The 14,228-nt window shown below is 40.8% G+C and overlaps 1 long non-coding RNA gene across 1 annotated transcript; it reads right to left on the bottom strand.

Annotated features, from left to right (window-relative positions):
• Positions 1-1,598: 1,598 nt before the first annotated feature.
• On the bottom strand, positions 1,599-13,969 carry LOC115583842 (uncharacterized). Its single transcript, XR_003984438.1, has 3 exons — positions 13,866-13,969; positions 2,032-2,097; positions 1,599-1,942 (listed from the first exon to the last, which is right to left on the bottom strand). It is a non-coding gene; the product is annotated as an uncharacterized LOC115583842 (long non-coding RNA).
• Positions 13,970-14,228: the final 259 nt, after the last annotated feature.

Raw genomic sequence — 14,228 nt, 5'->3', positions numbered from 1 at the left:
GCTGAATCGGTTTAATTAGGTAAAACAAAATAAAAAAAAAAAAAAATGGGGAAAAGCCAGCGAGGAGGACAGATGAAGCAGCGGCGAGGGAAAACAGGAATGCAACAGCGAAAAAGAGGGGTGGAAGAGGGTACGGAAAATGTGCGGATGGAGGTGGTAGGGAGATGAAACGGAGATGAGAGAGAAAGAGAGGGAAGCATGGATGTGACTGGGATTGCTCTGTCAGGTTCCGTTAGCTTGACTGAACCATCTGAGCGTTTATAGTTTGTTTGTGTATTTGTGTATGAGTCCATAACTCAGCGCGCGCCTGTGTGTGTGTGTGTGTGTGTGTGCAACTACCAGACTGCTCCTCTTACAATGTTTTAATGAGGGGGAGAATTCTCTTCCCAAAGCCTCTGCAAACTCAGATATGAAAAGACAGAAAGAGAGAGAGGAGTAGTATACTACAACAACACTGACACTCTGCCTATTTTTCTGCTAGTGAAGACACAGAGCAGCTCGGCGGCAGCCACGGCGACTTCTTTGACGTTTCGGAAGAAGAAAACGGGGAGAAAAAGTAGCTCTATCATGTCGTCAGAGCAAAAGTCAGCGTTGAAAGGGAGTTACAAGAGCAGGGGGGAATCTGTTCCCTCTGTCTCTGTCATTCTCTGTCTCTCTTTTCTTCACACGTTGGCTTTAAATATTTGTGTCAACACCTGCAGCAACTGCCCACGGACAATTCTTTTGCAGATTCTTCTGACCGAACTAAAGACATTAATCAAAGATTAAAGGTGCTACACGGACATTTTTAACATCGACAAATCACTGCCATATTTTGTTGAGACATTTGGATATTTACCTTAACAAGCTAAACCCATTCTTATTTTGTGTTCATTTATCTTTATTCATTTTCTCGGACATGACTATTCCCACTGCGCAGAGAGACGTCCAAACGACGTCTTTTCCAAGTCATTTTTGCACCTCTAATTTTGGTCACCTCAAGGTGCAGACTGTTACTCCAGACGACGTCTTTTTTTCAACATACACTTAACGTCCATTTATGACATCCACAGTACCTCCGTACAGGAGCTATTTCTAGTCCAAATATGGTCGTTGTGGACGTCATTTCAACGTCAAATTAGAACTCATATTAGACATTGTTTTATACTGTACTGCTTCTAGTTTCTATGCATAAATGTAGTCCCGTTTCAGAAGGTGGCATGCTGTTAAAAATAATAAATCACAATACAACCTCCAGGATTCAGTTGAGAAATACTAGTTACTAGGCTACTACTTCTTAACAGCAGGCAGCATAACCCTCAATTAAGTTTGAAAAAAACAAAGTGGTAAAATACAATAAATAAAATTACACCTCTTTGGTCTGTACTACAAAAATAGGGTTAGTCCTGAGTGACTATGTACAAACACAAGAACAATTCAAATATAAAACAATTAAACACATATACATATATATATTTTTATTTTTTTTATTTTTTTATTTTTTTAAGTGTGAACACTGGGGTAAAAATCAAACTGAACACCGAAAAATTAAAGGGCTTACCAGATTCATCTTGTGAAAATAAACAAAAATCTGGCTTTTTTTTCTCCACACATAAATGGTTAATTTTCAAACACACATTCCCTTTGTCTGTAGCCCACTGTCTCAGGTCATCCTCAAGCCTGCTGATCACTTCGGCTTCATCATCATTTGGTTCATATTCAGAGTCAGTGGACAAACAGTCCACATCAGTGTCAAAATCAAAACCATGTGATGTCTCAGGAACGCTGTCACTTGTTAAACTGCGTGGGGTCCCAGGCACACTGCTACAACTACACTGCTACAACTCCCAGCCACAACATCCATATTAATGTCAATGCTCTGATGTCCATCTTTGCTGTCATAATGTAGAAGTTCATCCATGTCTCTTAGGTGTTTTCGCCATTCTCTCATTTTCATAGCCATCTGTAGACACAGATGCAGTGTAAGTCAGTTTAGTCTTACAATTTATTTGACTGGGTGTGTGCAAAGGAGCATGAGGTCACAATCTGTACCTTGTTTAGGTGGCTTCCAAAAGGCTGGAAACCCCACTCCACTTTCAAAAGAGGACCAAACTCCACCTGACAAAAGGATAAGATTGATTTAGAAACACCCAACTAAACATCGTTTGCAATGGAACTCAGAACTCCATTGCACTAAATTGTTATGCATTTGGCTGCGAACCCCCACATGGTTGTGTCTGAAGCTCCCCCTCCTCCCGCCTGTATATTAGTATTTTGCTCTGTTTTGTTTTGTTGTGCTGCTAGCCCCATTAGCTGTCCCGGATGTTAGCAAGTGCAGGCACGTCTCTGTCAGCAGCAGCACCGCAAAGAAAAATAACTACAGTCTGAGTGAAGCGCTGGAGCCACGGACGCATACACAGCCGTCACCGACAAAAAAGCCTTGACCGGTAACTTAACAAGTATGATGGCCGTTGTGATGAGGTAGCTTTATGCTAACTTCGACGAGCGGTAGCGGTTAACATCCGCTGCTAACACCCGCTTCCCAGCTCACCACAATGGCCCCCCTTTGCAAAAAGTAGTTTATTCAAGTGTACTACAAGTATACTTATTTCATACTAAAACTGAGGCAGTATACTTGAAGTATACTTTTTATATACTACATTTTATATACTTAAGAAAAGTATAGTGAAGTATACTTGGCTTACACTGAAAAGTATAAAGAATAGTCTAAGACTAAGTATATTCATACTTAGACTTATACTTTAATACTAAAGCTTATACTTGTACTTTAGTATACTGTGGACTGTGGCGCAAAGACTCTTGGGTATTCTGTTTTTGTTAGTGTAATTATGGTTCCTGAATGTGTTTGTGAATAAGATGATGTGTAAGACGGTTGCGGGTTAATTCACATCCTTGTTCTGTGGTTAAATTGTGTCGAATTAACAAAGATGATAAAAAATGTTGGCACCGTGAGTGAAGGGGTGTTTTCCAGGAGAGACTTCCCGTCCGTTAAGCAGTGGTCATGTATGATAATAAATGGTGAATCTCTTGCTAGAGAGATACGATATTAGTACAGAAAAATGTTGAGTCATTGAGTTGTGCTTACATTTAATTTAGCAGAATAAAAATGTTCTTCACTACACACATTTGCTTTGAGGTATTACCTCTGAACTTACATGTTAATACACTAAAATGTGGACTAGAAGTATATACTTAGTACACTAGTAGTATATAGGGGAGTGTACTTGATGTATACTTGAAGGTGTACTTTCTGTAAACTTAAAATGTTCTTATAAAGTATACTTAAAGTATACTTTTATAAACTTAAAATGTTCCAATTTAGTCCGAAGAAGTATTAAATTAGTATACTTTCTAGTATGCTACAAGTACATGGTCCATAGTATACTTGCTATACTTATACTTATACTCAAGCATACTTAATAAAATGAACTTCAAGTATACTACTTTTTGCTAAGGGCCTCCTGCTCGTTAACACTGGAGGCTCCTGTTGCCGGCGATGGTTGGGTAACAGCCCACGGCTCAAGCGTATCACTCTATGTATTGATTTTTCGCCGGCTTCGTTGTAAAAAAGGTTGTGTTCAAAAGCTAACATTAGCAGATGTAATGCTAATTATAGCGACAACAGATTTGGAGTAGATTAACACAACAAAGCTAAAACGGCAAACGCTATAAATGCATAAATGAACATAAAATTAACTTATGGGTCTATAAGCTGACCGAAACTTACAATTTAGTGGATGCTAATTTTCGGACTGCTGTAAGTTGTTGTATAGGTCAACGGTGCACAGAGCCGAGCGGCCACACCTGGGCCAATTGGAATGGCTATTAGGATGTACGTTGTAATGACACAATGCCTCAGCCAATCAAAATGGCGTTGACTGTATACATATATATATATATATTTTTTTTTATTAAACAGAATTACACTGTTTTAGAAAAGAAAAACAGGGAAATGTAAACAAACAAAAACATTACTTTTATTCAAAAATAATGTTTAATCACAAAATAATCATGTCCATACTATTAGTACTACTCCTATGATAATAATAATACTAATAATAATAATAATAATAATAATAATAATAATAATTAATAAATAAATAAATTACTTACATCATGTCAATTCCCTGCACCTGTCTTAGACGTCCAAAAAAGTGACCTAGCCCGACGTTCAAATGTTCAACTGCATATTGACGTCCAAGTGGGGTCATGATTAGACGTCCAAATTGTGGACCTAGTTTGCACGACGTGAAGAGGTCCAGAATTGGTCTTGGACTGACGGACGCAATATAGACATGATCTGCAAGTCCATAAGACGTCTAATGTTTAGTGGGTTCGCCTCAAACTGCCAGATACTTTGCAATACATTAGCCGTAAGCAAGCAAGCAATGGTACACCAAGGGTGTGTGTGTGTGTGTGTTTTTGAATTCAGTCAAGCTTGTCAGTGAACTCAGTACTCGCCAGACTCACGTTCTCTCCCTATCTCCTCTGTACATTTATAACTCTTAAGTACATTTCCCCTTCAGCTCCAGACGGCAGTCAACAATACAGAACACAAACACCTAACCATGGAGGTCACCTCCGTGGATCACTGCTGCAGACAGTTTTAGAAAGTATGGGTGCAGATAAATCCACTTTTTAGTCCCAAATTTTTTAAATGAACGTCTGAGCTCTCCTCTCATCAGTAAATGGCTCTGGATCAGAGCAGAATCCAATACGATGTTTTTTCCTCCAGAAGGTCTGGGTGCGCACCCGACCACCATCCACCTGTTTAGAGTAGAAACACCGGCACAATGGTTACAGCCTTAGCAAATATATCAGCACCGAGATGAAGCAGTTTTTACCTAAAGGACCAGTATGAACAGTGCCGGCCCAAGCCTTTTGGGGGCCCTAAGCTGAATTTGATGTGGGCCCCCCCTTTATTTAATATGTAAAAAAAAACAAAAAAAAAAAACGAGGGGCCCCTAGCAGCCGCTTAGTTCGCTTATGCCTCGGGCCGGCCCTGAGTATGAATGATTTGGCGACATCTCACTGAGAAGTTGAAGATTGCGAATAACTGAATACCCCTCCACTCACCCTCCCACAGGAAGGCTGCAAAACACATCGTGTGAAAGTCAACAGACTCCAGATTTCCAGCATACTGCTAAATACAGAGAGATTTATCTGGTTGGCAGCCTTAATCAGCATTGTGTGACCTCATTTGTCAAGGATGGTAAATGGTACGGGCATTCATTTATATATAATTCTGCACTGCAGGTTTAAGGTCAGGGATGTTTTGGGTGAGAACTGAAAAATTTTAGGTGCAGTTGACCAAATAATTTACAGTCTAAAGATGTTTCCTTGTATTGCCTCATGAATCGGCTCTCTATTGTTTGGTTTCTCCAAATTTTTCCAGAGACAGCTGTTAATTTTATGGCCCACATAGTTATTTTTGACTAAAATGTACATGAATCTGCCACAAGCTGTATTTATGACTTACAAACTGGGAGTCTGGAACATGCAAGGGGCACATTAAAGCAGCATGACTCGTCCATTAAATCAATCTGGGGCAACCTGAGGTTTGCAAATGAGGAACACATAGAGGATAATGAAGTAAATATTGGAGTTAAGGACCCACAGTTCACTCATTTAGTTTCAAGGTGTTGGCACAAGGTGTTAGGAGTATTTTTTTCACTCTTTGGCCTCGAATGGAACTCCAAAAAGTCATTCATTTTACCAGCTCTGCTGTTGTGGATGCGGTTTAACTATTGACGCCCCACCACATAACTGTTTTGACACACCAGTTTCACCAGTGTCTTGATGTAAAGATGATGTCTTAATATATTTTTTTGAGAATGTTCCTGTCAGTTTGGAAATTTGATTAAATGCAGTTTTCCTGACAAGCAGCCTCCTACAGTCTTTAGATTACTTTCTGTCCCTGTCAGTAACAGAGGCAGAAATCACTCTAGAGGGATGGTTAGATGCATAAAGGATGTGATTTCAGCACCAGAAACTGTGGGTCATGTCTTCTGGGACCAAAAGTCTGTTTTGGTATTCTGAATCATGAAGGCGATCTTTCCCTATGCGTACACCCGGTAGTAGGTCCACCTATTTTTAACCATTTCTCCTGCTCGGCTTCTGATTGGATATTTCACCCATTATTCTTTTGTTTCTTTGTGATAAAAATCAAATAATAAGAGTAATTTTTCTCTGTCCATGCTACTCAGACAACATTTGAAAATAGATGAAACTGGTCCCACAGAAAAGTTTTATACGTTGACTTTCGATATAATAACCTTTTTGCACATTTTAAATGTTTTTTTTTTATCATCTTAATGTTAGCTATGAATCAAGCAATACATGTTGGAAGTGTTCATTACTGCAAACCACAGATATGCTTCAGCTTGAGGGGTTTTTTCTTTATGTTGCAACTCTACATTCCTATAGGCTCAGTTTTCAAGTTGGTATGTACGACATGGACAGATTTTAAGATATGTGGTGTTTGCAGAAATGTTAAATGCCAAAATTTTATTCTGGGGATTGATTAACCTTTATGTTGTGTTCCGGTCAAATCTGACCGATTTAAAAGTTTTATCTCTGAAAAATGTACTTAATTTGATCAGACTGACCTAAGAGTCCATGACTTTGTCCACAAAGAGGATTTCAACACACAAAATAAATAGTATTTATTTGCATACAATTTTGTGTATTTTATTCAACTTTTGTACACTCTTGGTGTTCCCGGTCAAAAATGACCAGTCATTAGAAATGAATGGGGGAGACTCTAATTAGTGTAACAAACTGATCTCAGGTACATCCTCATTTGTCATATGGACACACACACAAATGCACACACACACACCTTGGTTCCCAGGCAACCACCACGGGAACCTTAGCTCAGTAGAATCTCTCTCCCGCGGGAACAACACCTGTTCTCAGAAAGTTGCAACATTATTTTAATAATATTGAACTTTTCTCACAGCTTTGGTAGCCTATCTAAATGCTTTTTTGAGGCATTGCTCACAGTTCATTGGGTGGCAGCACCATGGCACGTCGATATACCATAAGTGAGGCTATTGATTACATATGTGATCACCACACTGGTGAGGAGGAGAGAGGCCAGGACACTGACAGTGAGGATGGATTAGAGGAGGAAGTGTCAGAAGATGAAGACGACACAGAATATAATCCAGACCAAGAATTAACTGATGGGGAGGAATCCATCGATGAAGAGGATGGCCATGCTGAGGCTGCTGTCACATTCAGGTCAAAGAATGGGAACTTATCCTGGTCTTCATCCCCACCTGAGACCCACCTAACCCTTTGACCGGGAACACGACTAGTGTTACTTTATTTGACTGTATAAAAAAATGAAATGGTTTCAAAACAAATGTCCTTGGTAACTTTGACCCTAAGTAGTCTGTGATAAACAATATACTACGTTTCATCTGATTATTTTTTATAGTCAAAATAATCCAGAAATGATGCTTTTTAGAACTCGAATTCAAGATGTATACGCTCAGATCAGTGAGGTATACAGGCCATAAATAACAAATATAAGTTCAAAACTTGTAACGTTAACAAGAACTGAAGTTGATAAAAAGATCTAACACAACAAGTAGTGATAATATATGTATTACACAGTTTTTATGATGAGTTTAAATGGAACGGTCATTTTTGACCGGGAACACAAAACTGTTTAACATGAAATGAACACAACATGAGAGTTAAACTTAAGCATACTTTAAAGCCCCTGTACAGACTTTTCATTTAGTGTTGATTTTGGTGGCCCCGGTGGACGAAAGCGGTGGTGTTTTGACGGAATGAAGACCGCATTTCCCACGAGCCCTAGCGCCCACTGTCGTGAAGACGTTTGTCTGGCCGGCGCGTGTAGATTTGTTTTGGAAACGTCGGGAAGAAGACGGGACTTGCTTTGGAAACTTTTTTTTTTTTTAGCAGCTGTCTACAGCGTGCATATGGATGAGGTAATGTGTCTATTTGTATTTCTATGTAATATAATATGCCGCAGGTGAAACAAAGTAATGTTAAAACTTGTATCTAAGTTCTCTCTAAGTAATTGAATCATGCCTTGACCCGGACAAATGAGAATTTACACAGACATACATCTAAGTTCAGTAAGCCTACAACCAACAGTTTAGATAACTCGGTAGTAGAACTGTTTAGTTTAGTTGTCAACTTACCTTAGTAATATTTTATTGTCAGTGCAATAACCCAGCATTGGAAAAAACTGCAGTAGCATTGCCAACATAATATCTTACGTTGTAAGCTAACTGTATTACCGTGATGTCTGTGACATAGGCTAAACATGCAAAGACTGCACTATTGTCACTGTGTGTAATGCTGCTGTTGCGCTGCAATTTCCCAGCTATAAATATTACCCACGGTGCTACAGAGCTAGCGTTACAGCAAAGTCACAGTGATTGTGATGGATGTTTTGTTCTAAGTAAGAAACTGAATCATTTATAATGACAGAGGATATTACCGATGCATCGTTGCAGGTCAGCTGGGCTGATACACACAGCTGAAATGGATGCGTGATCTAAGACGTTTGTTGTCGTTTTTACGAGTGTAGTATCAAGAGCTAATCTAGTGGTAACGTTAGCCAGCTTTGTTGTAACAGTATAAATTCATGTATTGCTGTAAACTACGTCCCGCAATACATTTCATAAATGAAATAAAATTTACATACCTGTCTAGGAGGAATCCCTCTTGAATCCCTTCAAGCCCCGCAACTCTCTCCATCTCTCGAAGGAATCGCCAATGTTTATCCATGTTTAGCCCTAGCTTGATCGGATTCCCTCTCGGCCTTTCGTTGGTCTTCGGTTCGAATTATTTTTCTTTTCATTGTCTCAATATCAGCCATGACAAAAGTTTTATGCTGAGTGTCGTCAGTTCCGGTCTGACTGCCGTAAATCGTTTCGTCAGTGGTCCCACCCGACCAAGGCCTTTCAGAGGTATAGAATTAGACTACTTAGAAAAAGCGTATCTTCACGCTGATGGGCTCATTTGCTGTTGTAGGTAACACAGACACATCAGCAGAAACCAGAGACTTTTGCATATCCAGTTAAAAACTCCGTACAGGGGCTTTAACATTGTTTTAATTAATCTATGAACCTGTGGTGTAGGGTTATATGGCCGTGGGGGCATTAAAGGTGCTATTTGTAAGAAAAGTAGATTTTTGAGTCTTATTCCTGGCTGATTGTAGGACGGGTCAGCAGCCATCCCACAGCATTGGGAGTGAGACTCAAAAATCCATTATTCTTACAAATAGCACCTTTAAGTGTAGACCATTTGCTGACAGCCCAGAAAATCTCCTTCCTTTTCACGGCCTAATGTTTGCAGGTTTGAAATATGAGGCCCATAAAAACGAGCTTAAAACACAATATAGACATATTATTGTCCCCTTAAAATGTTGTCTGGCTAACTTGAGAGTGACTTACTATTGTTGACTATTGAAACATTCAGCAGACACAGAGCAACATCGGCAGGAGCTTTTTCACCGAAAAACGTCTGTTGTACATCGAAAATCAATGAAACCGTTGAGACTGAACCAAAAAGTAAAGTTGTTGGATGAAAAACCAAAACAATGTGCCGAAAGTCACAAATAAAGCTCAGTAGAGCTGAAATGCTGTCAGATTGGAGATTATTCTCTGTGGGCTCGCCACTACAAGCAAGCCTTGTCACATAACATGTGCAGTGGTCGTTTCATTTGTCAGTGATAAAAAGATGATGAATGGCAGCTTTAACTAAGTATTATCCCTTGTCTTCATCCTACCAATCTATGCCAGGTGACCAAAACACACAGCTTCAACCTATTTTGTTGTTTAGTTCTGACAGCTCAATGTTCTATTGGGATATTTGGTCTTCATTATGATGGAGGTGCAAAAACATACAAACAGAGTTTAGAAAATAAAAAGCAAGGAGGGCTGCTGGATTTCGTTAGGACTCGCGATCCATTCACCTGTTCTGCAGACGGACTGGACTGTGAGCAGGGAGGAGAAAACCCATCACCGGAGTCCAGGCACATCCAGTTGATGTTACTGGTGGAGTAGGGACACCCAATGGCAGCTTACAGTACTACAACTGCCTCTGACAGAAGATCCTCACTTTGACAGTGATACACTCTAATGATACAGGTTGATTTGAATCCTCTGTGACTCAGGTTGTGATACTACAACAGCAAATAAAACCTCAATCTTGACGTAATCAACCTGCTTTTATCAACCTTCTGATCACAACTGTGTGTGCGTGTGTGTGTGTGTGTGTGTGTTTGAATGGCTGTCAGAGTCTGATCCTCTTTGACTGTTATCAGAAGTCTGATTCCAGCCCAGGCTGTCTCTGTTCTCTACAGGCTGTGTCAGCCGCTTGGGAATTTGGGCAGACAGTGTTGTTACGTAGATATCCAGACATCAGGACTGAGGGTGTTTCCCTCGGGAGATAAGGGAGCTTGATGGGTGACTGCATCACAGCATGGCAGGGGCCAGTCTCCAGCCGTGGATAAGGCTGCACAACGTTCTTCATCTAGAAAGCTGAAGGTCAAAAACTGAAGTTGTCTGGACTCACACAGGGAGATTTAATCAGAACGTGACTGACAAGCACAAATTGTAAGCTGTTTGTGCTCCCTCTGTTTCTGCCTGAAATAGATGTACTGAGCATATTTCATGCACATAACATCTTTTATGATATTGTTTCATTATTATATTGGATATAATGTATAACATGTTAAATAATAAAGTTTTGTTTATGAAAATATTCAGCATATTCAAATGACTTAGTCATTGTAAACCTAACTTTACAAACTGTATTTCAAGTTTTGTATGTTGGTTTCACAATCTACACGTCATGACTAGGATGACGTTCCCATCAGCCAGAGCTGTACCTTGTATTTTGAAATTCACAAATGTTTACAAGTTAGTCTACAGTCAGCGTTGTCATTGTCAGCAGGTTGGTGTTAGTATTTATCCCAACACACCACTGTGCCTACGCCCAGCCATACGGAGCTGCTGTTAAGGCCAGACTCTGAGACTTATCAGCCAGCAACAACAGTGTTGACTGTTAATGTTTCCACCTTGTGAGTCTGTATGTGTCTCATTATGGCAACCTGTGGTCCTGGAGGCACCTACTGTAGAGGGAACTACCACAGAAGTGGTTTTGAGTACTTCGCCAGGCGTGTATATGTCAGCCTGACAATACATGGACAGATTTTGTTCAAAACTGTGAGAAATACAGCCACTTCACAGATGTGGTGCAAGATGGTGGTCTGGCCTATGAGTATTAAGTGTTCATGTACAGAATGTCGACATGTTGATGGGCGGGGCGGCTACAGTGATCCAATCACAAGATGTACACTTGTTAAATTAAATTGCAAGGTTGCATAATGAAATGAAAGTAAACTATATGCTACACAAGAAGATATATATAGGTATTTATATATATATATATATATATATATATATATATATATATATATATATATATATATATATATATATATATATATATGTAGATACACAAACATGTCGTCCTTTTTTCGAATTCGCATTGGGGTGAATGTAAACAGCGGCAACAAGATGGTGCTGATAATTTGATCTGCATCTTCATATTACAAGTTCAACATCTGGTAAACACAGTCCATCAACTTTGACCACGTATGAGCATCAAGCATCAATGTTATAAACACATAGTCCACCTCTCCTCCTGCTGTAGTCCTGCACTTTGTTGCAGTTGAGACAGGTCTCTGTAAAGATGTAGACACAAGAGTCTCTGATTTCCAGATTCTTGGCCGGCCTGAGTCCTGGACTCTTCGTCCATTTCTTGTTCCTGCGATCGGAAATTTGCCAGGAAAGAGCCTTAAAGGAGAACTTTGGTCGATTTAAACATGCAACTTCATTGCTCAAGCTACCCTTGACTTGCCAGTACCGAAGATGCGAACAAATTTGGTCCAGCCATTACAGAGCTCCGTGAACGGAGACTTAGCATTGAACACTAACAGCATGGGGTCAGAACTTTACACTGTGTTTTAAGCGTCTTAACATGCTCCACATCTCACACCAAAAGTTATGCAACATCAGCAGACACCTTAGCACACCGCACTGTAGCGTGTATGACTCAAAATGAATAAAAAAGTAGCTAAAACAGTGTGTTTGTGCAAGGAGCTACTTCCCTGTTTGTTGACATCGGCGTCTTCCGGTAGCTAGACCAAACTAGTCAATCCGTCGAGCGTGCACTTACTCCCTCACTGGCGGAGACGGAAACGTAATCCAGCATTTTCGTGTTTATGTTCATAATGTACATGTTACAGCCTGTCATGAGCCATGAGCCTTACAATAGCCTGTTAAGCCTGTTAAGTGCACACTCGATGGATATGCTAGTTTGGTCTAGCTACCGGAACACACGGATGTCAACAAACAGGTAAGTAGCTGCTTGCACAAACACACTATTTTAACTGCTTTTTTATTCATTTTGAGTCATACACGCTACAGTGCTGTGTTGTAAGGTGTCTGCTGATGTTGCATAACTTTTGGTGTGAGATGTGGAGCATGTTAAGACGCTTAAAACACAGTGTAAAGTTCTGACCCCATGCTGTTAGCGTTCAATGCTACATCTCCGTTCACGGAGCTCTGTAATGGCTGGACCAAATTTGTTCGCGTCTTCGGTACTGGCAAGTCAAGGGTAGCTTGAGCAATGAAGCTGCATGTTTAAATCGACTGAAGTTCTCCTTTAAACCACAAGCTGGATTAGCATGACGCTTGTCATGACTCTCTTCCTTCCTAGGGCGAGTCAGCTGGTCAGGTTGGATAGTCAAAAGATGCCCTTGGCATAAATTGTCTCAAACGTACTTTTAATCCAAAACCCATGCTTTATTCTGCTGTTTCTGAATAACATAAGAACTACCAAGTATATCAGTGCGTAAATGTACATATGTGTAGTAATGTGTACCTGATGGCTTCATCTGAACATCAGATTCTCGGTGAGTCCTCATCCGGAGGAGCTGAATGATATTTTGATGTTGTAGTTGCTGATTCTCTCAACGCTGTGGCTGGCAGATTTATTGGAATGTTTCACCACTCGTCACACTGTGGATTCACACTTCCAAGGACATAAAAAGACAGAGTTGGTAATGATACATCCCTTGTCTCTCAGCAAGCAGACAGGAAGGAGATTTCACCGTCTTTCCAATTCTGATGCAATGTCTTATTCATTACAAGCCTATTGCAGTCTTTGGAGTGTCTCTCTCTTTTTTTTTCTTTTTTCATCTTCTAGACCCTCGGGGGAAATGTACATCTGATATGGACTGGAATTGGAATTAATGTTTTGTTTTTTTTCTCCCAGAAGCTGACTATCTCTCGTGCGTGTTGGCGTGTTGTGGTGTGGCAATGCCTTTTAATGCTTTCAAATGGTAAAGCTCCCTATGGAAGTAGGTGTGCACCAACAATAACAATTCCCTCGCGTTGCCCTCATGCCGGCTGTTTGATTTTCCCTTGTTTTTGTGCTCTTTCATCCTCCCCTCTCTGGTACGTGGTGTGTACCCCGTTCTTCCACCCTCATCTCTGTTTGTTCTGATAACGAGCATAGAGGCACACACGGCCTGCCCACAGAGAGCGCCACGGAGAGACACAGACACAGAGAGCGAAGGAAGAGGGAGTCGAGCAGCGAGAGAACACTCTGTTTTCATAGGAGACTCCTTGTGCTCCACTTTTGCCATAATGGCCTATTTGTGTACGACAATCTCGCTCCAACACCTCGCCTCTGATGCCTGGTTTATTTTAAACTATGCAGGGTATGCCTCCCCAGATGTAGTTATGCGTGCATGTGTGTAATGTGTGTACGTGCGCCCGCATGTGTGTGAAGTGTGTTTTTCCTACCATGTGGGATGCCGACTCCTGCGCCTCTCATCTGTCAGCTCAGCAGGGTTGCTATGGGAACGACAGCGGACCAACAGGAGTAATGAAGATGCTCTGAATTGTTCCGAGGTGACCTTGAAAAAAGCTGGTGTGGCCCCGCCTGCAGGTAGTGCGCGCGCCAGATACGACGTCGACCGTCACGTTCACAGCGGTAGACGCGTTTGAAACGGTGGACGTCACCGCTTCGAGACGTTCAACCTACAAGTGCCTCTCTCTTACTTGTCGAGTCCCTATTCCTTGAACTCCTTGGAAAGGACCGTTCACCCAAAATGAAATTCATTATTTCCGCAAACCCCATGCCGATTGAAAGTCGGATGAGGTTTC

Source organism: Sparus aurata, chromosome 6 (assembly GCF_900880675.1).
Source record: "Sparus aurata chromosome 6, fSpaAur1.1, whole genome shotgun sequence".
Lineage (NCBI taxonomy): Eukaryota > Metazoa > Chordata > Actinopteri > Spariformes > Sparidae > Sparus > Sparus aurata.
The sequence above is the reverse complement of the archived record's forward strand: the minus strand, read 5'-3'. Positions and strand labels throughout refer to the sequence as shown.